This window comes from Vicugna pacos, chromosome 2 (assembly GCF_048564905.1).
Source record: "Vicugna pacos chromosome 2, VicPac4, whole genome shotgun sequence".
NCBI lineage: Eukaryota > Metazoa > Chordata > Mammalia > Artiodactyla > Camelidae > Vicugna > Vicugna pacos.
Genome location: NC_132988.1, coordinates 80,089,292 through 80,109,888, shown reverse-complemented (window position 1 = coordinate 80,109,888; position 20,597 = coordinate 80,089,292). Strand labels below are relative to the sequence as shown.

At 37.2% G+C, this 20,597-nt stretch overlaps 1 protein-coding gene across 16 annotated transcripts in view; it reads left to right on the top strand.

The window, feature by feature from the left end:
- The window catches only part of MAPK10 (mitogen-activated protein kinase 10), a 441,578-nt gene that overhangs the window by 278,731 nt on the left and 142,250 nt on the right, over nucleotides 1-20,597 (top strand). Inside the window, exon 1 of one of the 16 annotated variants that reach the window (XM_072942919.1) lies at nucleotides 11,833-11,850. The exons of the other annotated variants lie outside the window; for them this stretch is intronic. The gene's annotated coding sequence lies outside the window, so the exon portion shown is untranslated. Of the gene's footprint in view, nucleotides 1-11,832; nucleotides 11,851-20,597 lie in introns of those variants that run through there. 16 annotated transcript variants of the gene reach the window in all.

The window sequence follows — 20,597 nt, the reverse complement described above, 5'->3', positions numbered from 1 at the left end:
GGCTATCATGGTTGTCAAGGAACGCCGTTTAATGATTGGTAAGATAGTTGGGATGATTGTAATTGTCTAATCAAGAGACCCTTTTGAAGTTGTAAGGAATTAACTTCCTCAAGCCAAGCAGGGTGACTGTAGGAAGAGTGTAATGGTTAACAGCACAGACAGCCCCACTGCTCTCATTTAAATCCCATCTCCTCCGCTTACCTGCTCTGTGACATTAGGCAAGCTAACGCTAACTCAGTTTCTGTTTTTTTAGTAGGGCTGGTAACAGTACTTACTTCATAAAGTTATTATGAGGGTTAGTGAGTTATTAGATGTAAATTATTGAAAAATAGGGGAGGCACTATTGAAGTGTTAGCTCTCACTTTCTGATTATTTGACAAAAATTGATGTTATATTAAAAAGGTAAAAGCAGAGAATAGATTTTATGTAGGCAAGCAACAATATTCATTATGTAAGTTTTTGTTTCCTTTAACAAGTTGACTTTTAGGATCATCCAGTTTATTTTTGAATGTTTACCACTTCCGTAGTGATGAGTTTCAAATTTAAAGAGAAAGATAATCACACGGGAAATTGTATGCTTAATTGTGTATTATTAATCATGTCTGGAAAGGAGGAAAGCATATCTGCCTGTTTATTCTGAGAGTATATATTCTGCCAATCTGTAGCCAGATAAACTAACTATGGACAAAGTACTGTTGGTGTCGCGATACCATGTACACATACACACCGTATGCGGAGAGAGCTGATGGCTACTCTGAAGCTTTATTAAGTTGCAAAGTCTTATATAGCAAAGAAGAATGACAAGGGAAATGGTTAACAGGCAGCGTCTGGCTCAAGGTCAGAAGACCCTTTATGTTTTGGTAAATCATGTTCCTGTTGGCACCAGCGAGCCTTACAGCTTATCTGGGCAGACTGTATGAGAAACGGCTGCTTCACAATATTCTTCTTGGACTCAGGCGGTTGTGCCTGTCTTAGGTTGCCCACCTCTGGGGATCTTACCCGTCCTTGGCTGACCAGCCTTCTCACCTCTGAGTCTGCAGCTTTGTATAACTTGTTTATTACCATTCCAGCCCAAGGCCTGTTCCCTTGTTCCCACAGTCGGGGGCCTACAAATACCTAAAAATAATTTAGATTAATGTATACTTAGGGTTTAATCAGATTCTTAAACATCATCTGCTTCATCCTTTCATTTTACAAATAAAATTTAGACTACAAGGAATTACATGAACTTGCCCAAGATGGTGCAGCTTGTGGCAGAACTGACTTAGAGTCAGAGGCTTAAACTTCACTCATGTATTATTTCACTGGTCCCTATAACACCCCTCTTGAGTGCCAGACTCACACTCCTATGTAACTAAACCTAGAGACTTTGTCCTCTTATTAAGAATTAGCCTTGTGCTAGTGTGTGTTCTATAATTTGTAGTATAAAACCATTGACACAGTTGGAGTCAGCAAATCAGTATCTTCAAAGCAACTTGAATATAAGCTCTTGCAGTTAGTATCATGGTATATATACAGGATTTAAAGGCATAGGTTATGCAGGCTACTAGATGTGATTTATTCCAGTCATATTTTTCAGGAAATAGGTTGCCAACACTAGCTTGAAATTGTAGATGTTCGCAGTGAGTTAGAATGTCAAGTAGATTTCCTGGAGAAAGCTTTGTTAATGTTTACAAAGAGGGAAAAATGCATATTTAGACACATACTGGCTAAAATTCCTAAATATTAAATATTAGAAATGTTACATAGAAAATACTGTGTTAGTGTTCAAGGACAGGGCAGTAATCTGCAGCTTTCCGAGCTTCGCAGTGTAAGTTTAAAAAGAAAATTTCTCTGGTTCGGAGATCACATGATGAAATTCAAAACAGAAGAGGCAGGGACACTTAAGAAGCTCAGTCCTTTGATCATCCCTCCCGAAGCTGCCTTTCGAGTTGGTTGCTGACTGTTTCCTGCCTTACCAACGCGTCTTCCAGGAATCACAGAGCACACATACACACTCCGTGTGGTACTTCATGGTCCCTCCCTGATGTTTACTGGAAGCATCTTAAGCCACTTTACAATTCCTACAGGACACCGTTTTTATTAAAGCTGGTTCTCAGCTGTCACTTCACTTACCCATGCTGAAAGATGCTCTCAGGAACTATTGTGAATTGAGTCACTAGAACTGGCATTTTGTTTGATGCATAAGTAGAGACATAAGATCAAGTAAGTGTTAACTAGCAGCGATATATTAAAGAATCTATTTTGGAAACTGCACGTATCTCAGATACAAGAAACTTTACCTTTCCCATAACCCTTGTTGCATAAGTTTTGCACAATTCAGTGTATTTCCTGATTTCATATTATCATTCATTAAAAATCATCTTGTGTGGTTGTATTATTTCATATATTATGAAGAAACACAAAATAGTTGGCATTATTTTTCTAAGTGTTTTTTTTTAAAGTACCTAAACACTTCTTTTTCATACAGACTTTCTCCCCTAGTTTCATGCTTCTTTAGTTGTAAACTAAGAGTTATAAAAACATATAGAAAAAGGTGTCTGTGTAGCATTGTGGATGTGCTAGTATCAGCCTCCATTTATGTGACTCCTTAATCAGTGTTTTCATTTGGACTTCATTCCTGAGCCCCAGCATTAATCATGAAACAAGCACTCATCGAGTTGCTGCTGTGTGCCAGGTAGTGTTCTCACATAGTAGTGAATCCAAAGTCATGCCTGCTATTGTGAAACGTTCTACATTCCAGCGAGTCCAGGAGGAGGTTGGAGACGTAAGGGAGGACAAACAATAAACAGACAAATGAATGAATTGTAAGTTTACAGAGAACAGTGCTATGGACTAAGTAAAGTGTCTTCCCCTCTGATCCTTGGCTATGCATTGCTGTTAATATTTTTTAAAACACATATCAGATCGCATTGCTCTCCTGCTTGAAATTCTTCTGTTTCATTTTGGAATATGAACTTTCTAGCTTGGCATTATTCATCACTTTATAATCTGACCTACATTTCTATCTGGCCTTGTCAAAATACAGGACTCAAAATCTGAATCCCTCTTTTTCTCTTGTCCAATTGGCTAACATCTGTTTAACTTTCAGGATACGTGATAGGCTGAATAATGTCCCTCCCACCCCAAAAACCCACATCCTAATTCCCAGAACCTGTGACTATACCTTACATGATAACAGGTTCTAATTATGCTTCTGCATAAGTTGCAAGATTTAGCAAATGAAAATACAAATGCCCAGTTGAATAAGAATTTCAAATAAATAACAAATAACTTATTGGTATAAGTGTGCCTTGAACATTGCATGTATTTTATCTGGCAGCTGTACTTCTGCACAGCTGGTAACAAGCTCTTTACGAATGGTAATAAATGTGTATCTTAAACATCTACAGAGCAATTACAGGACATACTGTAGAAATCATTCTAGTAGCCAGGATAATTCATTAGGCTATTAAAAAATCTCCTTGCATTTTGACTTTCTTGTTAGCATTAGTCTTAGTCGAAGATTCTAAGGCTTATCAGTTAATCTTTTCTGATAAAATGTTCATATGGAACTAAAATTGTGATATTCCTACAGTGTGCCTTTTTCTTGTTATTTCAGCCTTAGGTTTTTATACCACTTTCCCCAGGGCTTTAAACTGCCATTCTTATCTGGGCAGATAAAAAAGATCATTAATAAAACGAAGCAGACTGAGTAAGTATTTAAAAGTGCAGAGACTTTATAATTGCCAATACAACTAGAGGTGGTAAAAATGTTGACTAGATGTTATTAGTGGAGATAGTCTATTAGTGGAGATAGTCTATTTTGAGATTTAACAGCAAACAGTGGGTTTTCAGGACAGGCATAGGTACCTCACATTTGTTTTGAATATTTTCTTAGAAGTGAATAAGCCCAACTCTCTTTATGTGTTATGTGCTATTTTCTTTAAGTGGTACACTTTAGAATCATATGATAATTCATGCACAGACAGTTCACGTGATTGATCTCCCATTTAAAAAAGAAATTGATAACCTGCTAAAAGAAAGACAGTCCTCAATGGTAAATATATTTCATAATCAACCAAATTGTGTGAATTTAGTTTTTCTATAATCACTTAAAAATAAAAACTGAGAAATAGTTTTTTTTTCCAAACCATGACTGATTATTTTGCATTCTGACAATTCAGAATTGCTCTATGAACATGTCATTTTAATTTTAATCTGAAAATTATTTTCATAAAATAAAATCCAAAAGAGTTGCATTTGTCATCTTACAAACCACAAAATAAGAACATTCCTGTCCATTTCATGTTTTTAATCTGGCCCACAATGAAAAGCCAGTTGTTTCCCTGCATTTTTGGTGAATATCAAAATGTGAGTAATTTCCTTCATAACAGAATATATCAGTTTTTCCTACTATGGAATGGATACTGTTTACATACAAAGACAGGTGCTGGAGAAGAGAGCCTAGATTCTTTTTTTGGTTGTTAAATTTATTTTTTATTTATTTAAAGATTTTTGTTTGTTTGTTTTGGGGGGAAGGTAATTGGGTTTATCTATTTATTCATTTTACTGGAGGTACTGGGGGTTGAGCCTAGGTCTTCATGCGTGCTAAGTACGTGCTCTACCACTGAGCTATGCCCTCCCCACTGACAGCCTAGATTCTCTCAGAGTTTCAAAAGTTATTTCTACGTGATTGAAGCTTGATAAACTTGACTAATGCAATGAGGTTTTCCATTTCAGGTGTGGGTGTACTGTAAATTCATCTTGATGACCTTGCATGCATATTGCTGCCATATGGTCTTTTCACAATGGCTACTTTATTATTTTATTATAACCAAATTTTAGCTCATTGAAAATATTTTAATGGTGCATAATGGATGTATCTGGGAGTGTGGGCAGTAGATATGAAGGAATTAAACTTCACATGGGTCCTGGAATGTGACCTTGTTTTTCCCATTGGGATTTAATTGGGCTGTTTATGTTTAAACTTCCCCAAAGTTCAATAGAGTGTTGGTGGACAACCTGTAGTTGCCTGGCAAACTCATAATGGAGGTTGAAAATTTTAATACATGGAGTATTTTTGATTTCTCGGAAAGAGCAAATTCAGAGGTCTTATAGAACTATCATTGAATGTTGCTATGTTTAGGACTATGCATAGTCTTGTTTTTTAGTAAAATGAGTAAAATTGAAACATGGACTCAATGTGTAGTATGTAGTCATTGTTATTCATGAAGGACTTGAATTAAGACATAAAGCTAGGTTGACTGAAGCCATACCTTATCTGGGAGTCAGTACTCATTCATTCATTCAGCAAATATGTGTTGTATGCCTACCATTGTGGCTGGTCCTGTGTAAGATACTGGGGATGCAAACATGAGTAAGAGATATTCCCTTCCTCAAGAGCTCCATGGTACTGTGAGTAACAGGCATTTGTAGTTGTAAGATAAAGAGAGTGGTAGAAATATGCCTGTGGTATCTTGGGAGCGCACTGGAGCAGTTTTCATAGACTGGATCTGGCAGGAGTGGTCTAATGAGGCTTCTAGGATGAATTTATATCTTAAGTGAAGCTTAAAATATAAAAAAATAGGTTAAAAAGTAGGAGTATGCGGGAGAAGGATTTTAGGGAGAAAAAACTGCATGAGGGAAGGGGAAGGGAGACAGCACATGGTATCGTGAGATATTGTAAGCAATTTAAGATTGTTAAAATGTGAAGTACAGTCAGAAAAGAAGTCTAGAGAGGCAGGTAGTGGTCATTCCATGAGGGTCAGAGATACTTGATCTTGGGTAAGTTGGGAAGATCCCTGTCAATGTTGTTTTATCTTTCTTTTTTTTTTTACCCTCCTGTGTGAGAATAACATTCTTTGAGAGTCTCTGAAGATTTTTAGTTTGGCCATACACAATCCCCAAGGCTGGTCTAAATGTCTTTTAGGACAAACCCTACCTTGTAATCAATTTTGCTGACAGATGGGAAAATATTCTTGAAGACCTGAGAATAATCCTATTTGTCTTTTTCCAAATAGTTTTTAATATTCTGCAAAGTAGATATTTACATTTTTCTACCTCCAGGAGAACAAACATGTGAGGAACAGTGTGAGAAAGCCCCCTTCTCATTTCTGGTATATCATGGGCTTTATGTCATCACAACTGACAAGACAAATTGTGACATTCACAATGTGTTATTATTGGACATAAAATGTTTTTTTTCAAAAACCAGGTAAAGCAATCCATCAAATCCATTGAAAACATGCTACCAAATGAAGTCAGGTGAATTGGATTTACAATGCCTTGGGAGTATAGATTTCTCATATGCAGGACCTATAATCATTTGACATGAAATTGGTAAATGTCAGGGACAGCCGTATCAGACTCTTAGGAATTCATTCTCACTATGGAAATGGTCTTCAGTTATACTTGTAATATAGAATAGAGAATTCCTCAGTGTATTGTCCTAACATGGAATAGAAAAGTAAACTGACACATCCATCATTTCTTACTTTCTAGAACCATCTTTGAAATTCTTGAGGAAAAATTAAAGCGATGGTTTCCTCCTGGATTGCTACATTGTAGGGTAGCCCATTCAGAACCTGAAATAATGTGTAATTCATAGTGTTGAATTTAAATATTAGCAGGAAAATATATTCAGGGTTTGATGCGCTTTACCATATTAACTTGTTTCCTATAAATAAATTTCAAAACATTTTAAAATTCTGGTATAATGTGCCATAATCACTGACACTGAAATAATCTTTTAACTAATAAAATGCTAATAATAATATGCTAAGTTTATCTTCTATTTTAAGGTTTAATTACATTTCTTCCCGTTATATTTGACACCATCCAAGGACTCTAAAATGCGCTATGACCTTGAAATATAACTTCTTACTGAAAGTCTGCTAAAGTCTAAAGAGTAAACATTGGATATTTAGACACTCAAGTGATAGTTCAGAAACTTGCCTGTTAGGTATCACTTAGATTCTTTTTTTATAAAATCGGGCCTGCCAAGCTCACCTCATTGAGAATCAAGTGTGTGAGCACATGCTGAAAGCCAGAAAGCCCTATGTAATGAAAAGTATTTTTAACTTAAAAAAAATGAAATACCATATTTAATTAGTGTGATACAAGGACCACTTGCATTATTCTGTCATAATGAAAAAGTTTTTCTCGATCTACTCTTAAAGAGGAATTTGCTGTTAGACGTCTCTGTGTGTACGCGTTCTCTTTTGAAATGTGTATGCATGTGTATGTCTGTGTCTCATCTACAGCTATATAAGTATCTGAATATCTAATAGGGTAAATATGAATGGAAAAATTTATAGAGTTATATAAGAAGAAAACTTAACAATGAAGTTTGAATCCATGGGCATCAAGAATACAGTGACTTCTGGAAATATTCCCTACTGCCTTTATTTATTTTTCTTTCTTTTTTAGTTTTAATTTGCATCTATTTATTTATTTAACTTATTTTTTTATTGAAGTATAGTTGATTTACAGTGTTGTGTCAATTGCTGATATACAGCATAGTGATTCAGTTTTATATATATATATATATATAAATATAAATATAAATATAAATATAAATAAGAATATATATATATATATATATTCTTTTTCATATTCTCTTTCCTTATAGGTTATTACAAGATAGTGAATGTAGTTCCCCTGTTACTTTTAAATATGGCTAGCCGAATAATATGTGTTAGTATTTATTAATAACACCCTTCCCTATTATTTTACTGACAAAATATGGGAACAATGTCAGGGTCACGAAGACTACTGCCAGCTTTGGACTCAGAGGACTCAGAATGGAGTCCTACTCACACCTAGGATTCATTACAGTGAAAGGATGCAGTGCACAGTCACCAAAAGGAACAGGCACACGGGCTGAACTGAAGGAAATCAGACACAAGCTTCTGGGCGTCCACTCTCAGCAAAGTCTCAGAGAACATGTCTAATTCCTGCAGCGACAAACTGTGACAATGTGGCTACCAGGGAAGCTCACTGCAGATTCACTGCCCAAGACTTTTATTGGAGTTGAGTCATGTAGTTCCCTCTGCCTGGCATGTTCCAAAATTTGAGAGTCTTAGAAGGAAAGCAGGTGTTCAGCGTAAACCACATTGTACACACAGTTTTGACATTCTTATTAGTTCTGGCAGTGGTGGGAACGCGCCTCAAATCCAGGGTTCCCATACCCTGGCCAATGAGCAAACTTTGAAGCGGGCCTTTTTAAGGATAGCAGTATCAGGCCTGCTATTAACTCTATTCTGCATGGAAACCAAATCTGTTAAACTTCAGATTCTTGAGTGGGTACTGAAACTTTTTCCCCCTAGGATATTAATGTACTTTAGCAGTTGAATTTCCACACTAATTGGGAATAGTTAACTTCAGGGTTTCTTTAGGCCAACTAAACATCTGCTGTCTCTAAATTTTAGATTACTGAAGAATAAATGAGGCTTGATTTTCATAGAGAATTGTATTTAAGATTTTATTTCTATCAGCGGTGACTCTCATTAATTTATCTAGTTCATTTCTGCTCACTCTTCAGCCTTCAGCCTAAGTCCTTATTATCTATCTATCTATCAATCTCAAATCCTTACTCTTCCTGACTGTCTAGGACTGATCCCATTATAATAGATAGGTCCACATGACATAATATACTTTTCTTCTCTGGAACTTGTCATAGTGCAAAATTGGCATTTCTGGATTTTCTTTTTTAATGGAGGTACTGGGGATTGAACCCAGGACCCTGTGCATGCTGAGCACACACTCTACCACTGAGCTGCCCCCTCCCCTTGAAATGGTTTTGATAAATGTCTGTCTTTCCCATTAGATCAGAAGCTCCACTGTATCCTTAGCGTGTAGCAGACAGAATTCCAGGCCTGTAGTGTGTAGTCAATAAATGTTTGTTACCCGAAAACTTTAGGGAAGTTTGATGTGTGTGTGTCCTCAGATCATCAGAATTGAGGGAGGGAGCTAGCTCCTGTGTATAGAATTCTGGGTTTTAAAGAGTGGTAACTAGGCCAGAGCTCAAAAAAGATTTAAAATAAAAACTGTGGCATGTTTAATGCATTAATGTAGAGGGGTGCTGTGCTCACCCTGCAGAGGGAGGACGGACACCCACCCCAAATTTAACTTGGATGTTGAGACTAATGATGTCACACACGTACCAAGAGGGTATGAAAATGCTTATTGCTCATATAAACGGAGCTTTCTTGGGGAGAGCAGGGCATGTGCTGAAGCAGATCTAAAAATGGCATGAGAAAGCAGGGAGCAGAGACTGGCTTAGGAGTTTTTTATGGTTAAGGGATGGGGCCAGGGTGGGAGTTTCTTTATGCCTGGCCCAGGGCTTGTGTAATTTGAACATCCCGCTGGTGCCAAAGCAGGGAGAATCTGGGGCTTTCTTATCAGCTAGGGCAGAAGTGCAAAGGGGGAGAGGAGGGAGGCTGGAATAGGGGAGGCCACCTCCTCCTGCAGTAGGCTTTGCCGGAGGGCCTGGGCTTGGCTCTGTCCTGTAGCAAGGAAGCCTCGTGGCAGTGCTGATCTTGCAGGGTGTGCTTCCAGGACCCGAGGCATGAGGTTCGTGCTGCTGAGTGTGGAGGATCTTGTACTCAGGCCCTGTGAGAGCTTCTCTTCTAAGGAGACTGCAGAATGCTTCTAGCAAATGCCATTCTGATGATATGTAGCTGAGGAGGGCAGTTTCTTGTATCACAGTCCATGTGCAATTTATGTCCATTATGGGTGGGCCAGAGATTCCAGGGAACATGAGAGGAAGTTTCCAAATAAAGCCTTCTTTGTGAAGAAGGCTCAAGGAGGCAGGGGGCACTAGTGGGCGTGCCTTCTGTATTCCAGTTTGGACAGTCTAAGCCTTTTGTTGTAGGAGGTCTCATTTGCCTTGGGCTAATTTGTAAGGAACAGCATAAACGGGCTTAAGTAAAATTTGTAAATGAGGAATATGTTGCCTCCTGAATCCAGGAAGGTCTAAAAGATGCTGGGCTTGCTTTAACACTGTGAGTGCTGAAGTTTAATGACTGTTTCTGGATAATGTCAGGGATGGAGTGACCCTTGGCTTACCAGGTAGTTTTCAGGGATTTAACTGAGGTGGTGGGGCCTTGTACTATGTGTGGGTCACCCCCCGTCCCTTTTTTGTGAGCTTTTGTGAATGTTTGACTAAGTGTGTCAATTGAATCTCCTTGGAGGTGGATGTCATCAGTGTGATTAATATTTGCTCCTGGAGAAAGTTGGATGAAGTTTAGACCTTGCCGCAAGGACTGTGTGTCATGGCGGAGCTGTCGAAGTACTCAACCAGGGGTAGCCAGGTAAGGGTACATTATGTGCCTGCAAGGGTGAAGGCAGACGGTAAACTGTGACTGAGAGGCTGCTGAAATAGGCATTGAAGAGAACATGTTAATGAAATCTATAATAGCAAAATATATAGCAATGGCTGATGGGCTGGAATCAATCATTTCAGTAATAGTGAGTGTGGGGACCTTAATGGGCGAGGCCACAATGTGAAGTTACTGTAATCCATTAGGAGGCGCCATTCATTCTAGGTTTAAGAAAAGGCCCAGTTTGGCTGTTAATGGAGGAAGAGTGGCCATTATCACCCTTTTTTTAATATAGGTCTTATAACACTTCTTGAAGGGGAAGGTGTGGAGTCCCTTTTTATCAGGCCAACTGCAAGGACCAAAGGCTTAATTTAATTTTAATTTATCACTCATTGGGTCAGAGTATCCACAGTCACTATGGGATATTTTAGGGCCGTGGACACCGTGGCTATGGGAAATTTAGGCAAGGTAGTAGTTCCTGGGGGTTGAGGTAAGGCACAGATCTTTATCTCTATTTTATGTTTTGTAACTTTCCTATGACTATAGATGGTACTTTGTTTAAATTAGTAGGATTCCCAGGTTTAACTGGAATTTGAATCCCAGAATTGATTGAGGTTATGAGAGTTTGGCAGTTGGTGCATTTCAATAGATGTTAAATTTAATTCAGAACCTACGTGGCAGAGGCATAAAAGCCAATCAGTTCCCTTTTATCTTTTTGTTGTATAAATTCTTTTAACGAAATTTGGATTTCCAGTCCAGGTGTGGCCTTCTGCTTCAGTTTTTTGTTTCCATCTCCTGTTTGAGTTTGTTGTTGTTTTGTTGCTGTTGAGTATACCTCAGTAGGAAGGAGGTCCTCTCTACACTGCTCATATTTATGTTTCTTCTTCCAGAAGCCTCATATCGGTATCTTAAAGATGAGGGTTCTCTTCCATGTCAGTGTTTGCTTTATAGGGTTGAAGGAGCTCAGGCTGATGTTGGGTGTGGACTCACCCCTTGGCTGTGTCAGGGGGGACTCATGGGTGTTTTTCTCTATAATCCTAAGGGTAAAGAGCTTTGTTGTTGATAGAGGTATAGGCAGCAGCATTAGCAAAGGCAGCTTAGAGTGTCCTGGTTGTAGCCATCTGCTTTTATGAGTGTGACCTCAGCACGCCACACAGTAACTGCTTTTCCTCCACACAAGAGACCTCCCGAGGGGCCTGCATGTTGTAGAGGGTACGAGCCTTTCTCCTGAGCACCCTAAAGAAGGGGCCAGTTCCTCGGTGAAACACAGACCCTGAGCCTTGTGTCAGTGGCAGTGTGTGTTAGAATCAAGACACATGACTCACAGATAGGTCCAGGTCCAGACACGTGATCCACGGCCACTCAAACGTGGGCCCTGATTCCATACTCTTGTCCTAAATGCCACCTTGTGAAACTTCAGATGGTGGTCAGTTGAATCCATAACAGAAGCTTGAGAAGACTCAGCAATGCAGGAGGAGAGATGGATCTCCCACCCAACATTTGCTTCATATGTCAAGACTGATGATACCATACATGCACCAAAAAGGTATGAAAAGTCTTGCCACTCACATAATGTGACTATTTAGGGGGAACAGACAGGGGAAGTCTTCCTAAATGGGTTGAGAGAACAGGGAAAGGAGACTGGCTTGAGATTTTATTGTGGTTTGGGCTGGGGCTGGGACGAGGGTTCTTGTGTGCGTGGGTCAGGGCTTGAGTGCTTTGAACTTCCTGACGTCACCAAAAGAGGGAGCATCTGAGCTTTCTTAACAGCTTTCCCAGATGTCGGGCAGGAAAGGAGGGGGAAAGGGGAAAACTGGAAAACAGACATCAAACATCAAAAATGAAATCAGACTCTGTATTACAAGAGGGTGGGAAGGACCTGCATGTGTATTTCTAAGTGGCCTCTTTTGGTATTTGAGGTATGTCTGTTTATAAGGAAATGTTGGGTGTCTCATTTTTATGTAAATGCTGCTTTGTGTTAAAAACCATGCTGAGATAACCTTTCTTGCTTTCTTTTTTAATCCCCAAATTTTATGTTATCTGATATAGAAATTTAATAATACTGATTTACTGAGTCTATTATTAGCACTGCAGACTTTAATTACTATTCCATATGTCCAGTTCAAAATCATGAACGCCATCTGAATTTTATTGTGTTCTCATACAGAATTCATTTAGGAAGTCAGTCAGCTGGAATAGGCATGAGCAAATAAGCGTCTCATTTTGGACAGTTACTATACTTTATGACTTATCATGACCACAATGTGTAAATAGTTCTTAAAAATGTCAAATGTCAAACTGAACCAGTGGGCTCATTCAGTGAGATTTCTCATAAGAGTGTTCTCATTTTCAATTATGTGGATGAACTTGGTCAGCTCTGGCCTTGCAGTCTGAAGTTGTGGTTTGGCATCATTCTCTTAGAAGTTGCCTGTTGGCATGAATCTTGTAATATACCATTGTCCTGTACAAATAGAATGTAAATTTAATGAAGGTAGGAATTCTTTTATGTTCGGTTTGTTCATTGCTGTATCCTCAATGCCTGGAACAATGCAATAATAGCTGCTGAATAAATATTTTAATTGAGTTCTTTGACAAGACGTACTTTTTACTCTTGGATAATTAAAAATAATTAATTGTAATTTCGATAATTATAAGCCTAATTTCAATTTCAGAATCATGATATCCCTCAAAGAGTACCACGGTGATTTTTTTAAAAAAATAATCCATGGAAGGCATGTTTTTTGGGTGACTATTTAAATATATTGAGACAGGTTAGACGGAATCATAAGTAAAGTAATTTGTTAAGCTTATATAATCACATATATAAATTATGTTTATTTGGCATATTTGATTTTAAGGATATAGAAATCTTATATGAGCCAAAAGGACAGGCTGTATATTATAGTCAGTCTTTAAGGGAACTAGATTTGTAAAGATTTACGTTAGATTCTCTTTCTTTTTCAGGGAATGACGTGATCTTCTTGTCTTACGGTTTCTTAGTTTCCATTTTCTCATATTACTGGAAGTATTGTGCAGTGGATAAGAATAAGGAATATGGAATCAGATTGTTAGGGGTTGAATTTTGGTTTTACACAAATATGTGATTTGGGGCAAGTTAGTTACCCTCCATGTGACTCAATTTCCTAATTTGTAAAATGTGGCTAAAAGGAGTCTCTACCTCATAGGGTTATTGTTGAAACCCTATGAGATAGATAATGTTTCAGTAACATTGTTATTGAAAATTAAATGAAATAATGCATGTAAAGTATTTAGTGTAGTTTTGGGTACATAGGATAAGTGCTTAATAAATTGTAGCAAATACGAAATTTTAGTGATAACTAAACTGTATTGTTAATAGTAGTATGTGCTTTCTTCTTACACTTCCATAGCCTCATTTTAAAACACAACTTATTTCTTCATTTAACTTATACAGTCTCTTAATTTTCCAATTCCAAATGTTCAAGACAAAAAATATGGTTGACCCAGATGACAATTTTGAACTGGATCACAAGAGGCTTTATGTAGCTGTCTGTCCTGGGTCAGCCCAGTCCAGTCAGCTGTGATGGTGGAGGTGGCTCGAAAGGTACAATGTATAGCTGCTTGGGCAGCTGGGGCTATGGGCCTACGGACCAACATCTCTACATATGCAGTTATATATATCTACAAATATTCATGTGTATGCACTGCTTGTTTTTAAATAATTGCCTATATCTACAATGAAACAAGATTGTAGCTTAAGATAAAGAGGCTATAAATATATTAGATTTGCTTTGCCAAGTCAGGGTAATGTTGTAGTCTGTAACTGTTGGGATCCTTGGAATGCACATAAAAATCACAGAAATTGACTTTAAATAGAGTACCAATAACCTCGAGTGCTTATATATTATATGTCTTTACATTTCTTGGTGTAAGGAATCAGTGGCAAATTGAATCTTACTGCAGAAGAGCTACTCTCCCAACTTACAGAATTCAGCAACTGCAAACTGATAAGAAATTGAATAAAGTATGTTTTAGAGGATATTGCAACCATAAAAACATTGTATCTTTATTTTTCCTTAAAAGTAGTTTTATTAGTCAGGTAGATTCCTAAAGATTGGCTTGCCATTAGGCCTAGAACTCTACGAAGTACACTAACATGTTAGGCTTAACTGCTTATCCTCAGTGCCCAGCACAAGGATTGGCACATAGATAGTACCCAGTACATGTTTGTTGATTGAGTAATGAATGAAAATTTTCAATACACAAATTACCATATGGCTATTTAACTGATGCATTGAAATACGCTTCCTAGAACAAACAATACTAGCATTCATACGGGACCACAACCCCCTGGATAGTCAAGGCAATCTTGAGAAAGAACAAAGCTGGAGCCATCACACTTACAGATTTCAAACTATATTATAAAATTATAGTAATAAAAAAGTATGATATTGGCATAAAATTAGACATGTAAATCAATGGAACAGAATCGAGAGCCCAGAAACAAACCTGTACATATACGGTCAACTAATATTTGCCATGCATATCAGGTTTTCACTTGTAATAACACAGTTTTCCTGAGTGGGCATGGTTAAGGCTAGTCTTGAAGTATCACCCCTTGAATTACTTCCAAGGACTGACTCATGTAGTTATTTGGAATGATAGATTAAGCGGTAAGAAACTTGGCAAGTCATTTTGGCTAAATGCCTCTATTAGTCTTTTCTACCCTGTCGTTTAAACTTGGCTCCTGGGATAGTTCAGATAAAGAGACTGTCTACAAATTCTTTAAATTTATCTGAAGTAAATGCAAATCCTTTTGAGAAATAACAGTGTCTCATTATCCACATATAGCAATGGACTGTCTTCAATATTCTATATCATCAATTGTCAGTAAATATGTAGGGCAGATTCTTTTGCAGCTTTTGCTAAAATGTCAGTCTGCATTTTTAGCAATATATTTTTTATTACTATATCTATTTTCTTAGCAAAAATGCCCTTTCTTCTCTAAAGCGACTGTGTATCTCAAAAAGAAGCATAAGAATTGAGCATAACAGTTATTGAGCACTTACTCTGTTCCAGGCGCTGGATTGCTCTTCTGATTAGATCCTGAGTCTGATCTTTAGCTTTTTTTCCCCTCCAGCTGCAAGAAATGAGAATCCCTTCATATGCTGTGAGGGAGATCCTCTGACTTGCATACTTGGTCATTACCCGATGATTAATCACCTTCCGCCTTCCATTGCTTTTCTCAAATACATTGACATTTCCTAGCAGTAGCCTTTTGATCCTATGGTACTTAAAAAAAAAAAATTTCATTAACACTTTATTTTAGAATAGTTTTGGATATACAGAAAATTTGCAGATAGCTCAGCGAATTTCCGTATATTGTTGACTCAATTCCCTCTAATTGTTAGCATCCTACGTCACCATGATATATTTGTCATGTTTGGTCATCATGTTTTCCTAGACTTCTCTGGTCTGTGAATAGTTTCTTAGACTTTCCTTGTCCTCAATGCTTAATATTTTTGAGGCAAACTGGTCAAGTTTGTTTTTTTTTTTTTCAGAATGTCTTTTGATTTGGGTTTGTCTGATGCTTCTCTTGTGGTTAGACTGGGGTCAGAAGTTTTTGGGAAAAGCCCACAAAGTTGAAATGCCATTCTCATCACATCATATAGAAGGTGCATGCAATCAATATGACTTATCACTGATGATTTAACCTTGATCACCTCTTTGAGGTAGTGTTGGCCAGTTCTTTTCACTGTAAAGTTACTTTTTCCCTCCCTTTTCTTGTATACTCTTTGGATAAGTCACTAAGGGAGTTCATTCTGGGGGGTAGGGGGTGAGAAGGTGGAGTGGAAGTTAAATTTCACCTCCTAGATGGGGACATATCAACATAAATTATTTTTCACCCTTCTGAAGAGAGATTCTTCTCCCCTGTTTGTTTAATAATTTATTTATACCAATATGGACTCATAGATATTTATTTTATGTTTTGGGTTACAATCCAAGAGTGGATTATTTATTTTGTTGTTTAACTTGTTTCCCATTTGGCCATTGGGAACTTTTTCAGGTTGGCTCTTGTATCCCTTTGGCATTCCCTTATTCATAGCATGTTTACTTATGATGGCCCTTCAACCTCTCAGCTGTCTGAGATATTGCACCTACTGGTGCTTTCATCCCACGTCACCACCTGTGAAAGTTGTAACCCATATTCCGCTACTGCATGCTACCTTATTACTAGTGTTGGATGGTCCTTTCCGGACAGATTATGCACATCTAAATTCCCACCTTAAAGTTGGCTTCCCAGAACTATTCCTGGTATCAACTTTTCTAGGTTGGATTCCTGGGAAACATATTCTGATCCAGAGGGCAATTCGTTGCGGGAGGCTTTTAGGAAGATACCTGGAAGGAGGTGGGGAAAGCATCATGGACAGAGCTCAGCAACAGCAGTGAAATTGCAGCAGAGGCTTCAGCTGATTCCACGGGTAGCTGTGAAGTTGAGATGACCCTACGGAGAGGTCTTAAGTTAGGACAAAGGGTGGATGTGTTGGCAGGTGCGGGGGTCATACCCTGATTCGTTGAGAAAGGGGTGTAATCTTTGGCAGAAAGCTTCCTTTAGCAGTGGACCAGTCCTGGGAAAAGGCTTAGCTGTGTGCGATGAGTGGCTCAGTCATGAAGAGGGAAGCTGGGCATTGCAGTAGCGGCCACTGTAAATGAGAAATGTGCCCCCTGGTTTTATTATCTGTAGATATGCTTGGTTATTGCAGCCTCTATACTGCCTTATTTGCAGCATAAGATAAATGAGCAAGGTAGCCATCCAATGTGGCTTTTTCCTCCATTCCCCCATTTTGAACTCTTCCTGTCAAGCCACTGACCTGTAAAATCCAGTGACATGCTGGATGGCATGTTCTTGAAGCAATTTCTCAGGATTTACATCTCCACACTCCTCTTTAGTTTGATCCCAGTCTGTTACCACTTCTTGATTTTGCCTCTCTGGCTTCGAACTGGATTTTCTACATTTCTAGGCTTTTCCTTGGAGTTGAACCCTGACTGTTGCAACCAGTTGGCATTTCCTAATCCCTTCCCACTCAGACTCTATCCCAGCTGGGTGAATTGAAGTCCATTTTCAGGTAGGGGAAAGGGAGAACTTCCCCAAACATGTTCATTGGAGAGAAAAATGATACAAAAAATAAAAATGTTAATCCTAAGGCGTTCTTTCAAAAGTCCCTTATGTTGTGAGACAATTAAGACAACTGAATCTATTGAACATATTTAAAGGTTATAGAGAGCCCAGAGATTGAGACAGAAATAAATTTAAAATAAACAAAAAGAGATGTTTGCCCTGATCCAAATATTAAAATGCTAGATAGAAATGCCATAACAAATACAGTATATTAGGCTGAAAATGTCACTTAGAAGGAAACTAAAATATTGTGTTTATTGTTAAGAAATAATTGTAACATTTTGAACTTGCTTTTCTAACTCTAAATACAAATGGAGTTCAATATATATACGTACATTTCCTTCTAAATACCAGCCAGTTAATTGTATGATCGATGTATGTAAAGGAAGAGGAAATATTCCTCTGTTGCTTTTCGTATGTTAATACTAAGTAGAATTTAAGGAAGACTCATAACATTACTGCCCCTTCTTTCTGACCTCCACTGAGTCTACTTGTCAAAATGTAAAAGCTTTGTTATTGTTTTCAAAAAGAGATGGACATGGTTCATGACTTACAATTTTTTGAAATCATATTACTCATATAATGGTCTAATATTTCTCCACGTTGCCCATTATTCAATTAAAAAACATAGAGGTTCAAAACTTTAGTATATTGTCAACTTTGACATTTGTTTTTTTGTTTGTTTTTACTATGGATGAAGCATTTAGCATGAGTAGCTCTTGTAAGTGATGGCTAAGTACAGGTCAGCTTTCTAATTGCTTTTTTGAACTTTATTTTTTGTTGTTGTGACATTTCAACTTATGAAATATCATAGATGAAATTGAACCAAACGAATTTAAATGGCATAACATTTATTTTGTCAAGAGTCATATTAAAATGCCTTTTGATTTGTTTACACATTTTTAAACAAGCAGTTTTACTGACATTTATGTAGCACACATTTTAAAGTAGGTTTTTAATGCAACTCAGTATATCATAATTTACTTAGATTGGATGTGGATAAAATTTCTAAACATAAGGTTTGGAGAAGTGTGTGCAGTTTTATGTTGTAAGATTAGATGGTACATTGTTATTTATATATATATTTCTGAAAAAAATATTAAAGCAATTAATTTGTTATAAAAAGCACTAAACTGGGAGCCTTGTCTGTAGATGATTTTCTATAGATGTTCGTTCTCTTCTCCTCACTTCATTTCATGATCTGTAATTTGCTTTGATTTACACTAGCAGGTAATTAAAACATTTTGAATGCAAGAATATTGATATTCTACTTGAAGAATATAAAAGATTTTTATGTAAATAATTACCTGAAGAAAAAAAAATCTTCAAACTGTCAATTTAGTTATTATTAAAGAAATGACCTTCCTCTAAAAGGTTAAGTGTTACTTGGTTAAAATTGCTAACCATCTTTTTGATAATCACAAAAACACTAATATTATATATTTCTGTATTTCCTGCAATAATAGATATATTATTCTTATAAAAATATTCTTTTAAAGTATCCACTGCAACTAGGCTCAAAGAATAAATTGAGGGAACATTTGACTTTATGTGAACTTATGGCTTATTCTGCTTGAAGCTTTGGGTTGTGATAGGAGTTTGTGTTGGCAATATCACAATTATCCTCCTTTTCTTTCTTCACTCTGAGGTGTTGACCAATATAAAGAAACCTTTATGTTGCTAAATTAAATGAGTACCTTTTTACATTGTGATTCCTTAAATTTGTGCTTTACTTTAGAATTTTAAAAGATTTGTCTGGGCGAGATAGGATGTGTGTGCTAATTACCCCTGCAGTAAGGGGCTAGTCAGAGAAATCTGGCCTGCAAACCAGCAGGTGAAGGAGACGTGTGCTTGTGAAGGACAGCAGTAGGAAGAGGAAGTGGAGGGGACAGAGAGGTGTATGAATGAAAAGAAAGGATGCTAAACCTTGTGTCTGGGTGCTTTGTGTGGTGATAAATATGTTCCTGAAAGAAGAGTTGGCTTGGAGCCCTGGAAAAAGCTCCTTCCATTTCCATCCTCCTTTGTGCTTATCTCTACTTCAGAGTTTATGGTTAATTATTTTTACAAATCATTTCCCTTCTGCCCTCTTCACTCCAATTCAGTTGCTAAGTGACTGGAAGATAAAGTGACCTCTGAATTTATTCTTCTCATTATATTGTTAGATTTTTCCACATCACTTAAGGGATGGATTAGTTCGTTGTAAGTTCAACAAGTTTCAAGGATTCAAGTTGACATTTCACCTGATTAATAGCCCCTATTGGCCTAGTTGTTCTGGGGATGCATAATTAGAGCAATAATGCTACTTGTTCAGTAGAATTAAGATCTCCTTTTGCCTTTTAAATTAATTACCCAAAAGTTTATTTGCATTTTCTGGCTTAAGGCATATTATTATGCCCATGTGTGTTAAAATAAACATTTTTAAAATCCAGCCTTAGAAAAGTTAAAAAGTACTCTAAACATTTTGAACTCTGAGGATTTAAAAATAAACCTATATATAGATATGGAATTTTAACTTTAATGGGACTTCCTTAAAGGCAATAATTGTAACATTTTATCCTTGAATGGTCCACTTTTTTACATGGAGTCCCCACTATAGCACCTGACATAAAGGAGATACTGAATATGTACATATATTTTTCATTGACTTCATGTGATAGGGATTTGAATTTTCTTTTTAAAATGAAGCTAATATTAAAAATGGTTATCTGTATTATAAATAATTCTGACTAAACATCAAAACAAAAATACAAACACTGTCTATTTTTGCTCTTTGGGATTTGTAATCTGTGTGTATTTACCCTCTGTGATGTGAAATGTTATTCACTTATCAAATTGTGTATATAAAAACACATAGCACCTACTGTATCAAAGCACTCTACTCTATGCTTTATAAACATTACGTTATTAATGTGGAATCACTAAGGAAAAAAACACCATCTTTTCCCTCAGGTAACTATTTAGAAAAAAGACCATGTGTGATTCACATGCACGCATGCACAAACCTAGAAATGAGAGTGGGTGTGTGGAGCCTGCAGACATTAGATGCTGAGGGTTCTGTGTGTAGACTGATGGCTCTGGGAGTACATCTGGTTTCCTGAGTAACTGAGGAGCTGTGTTTCATTCCTCTTGATATT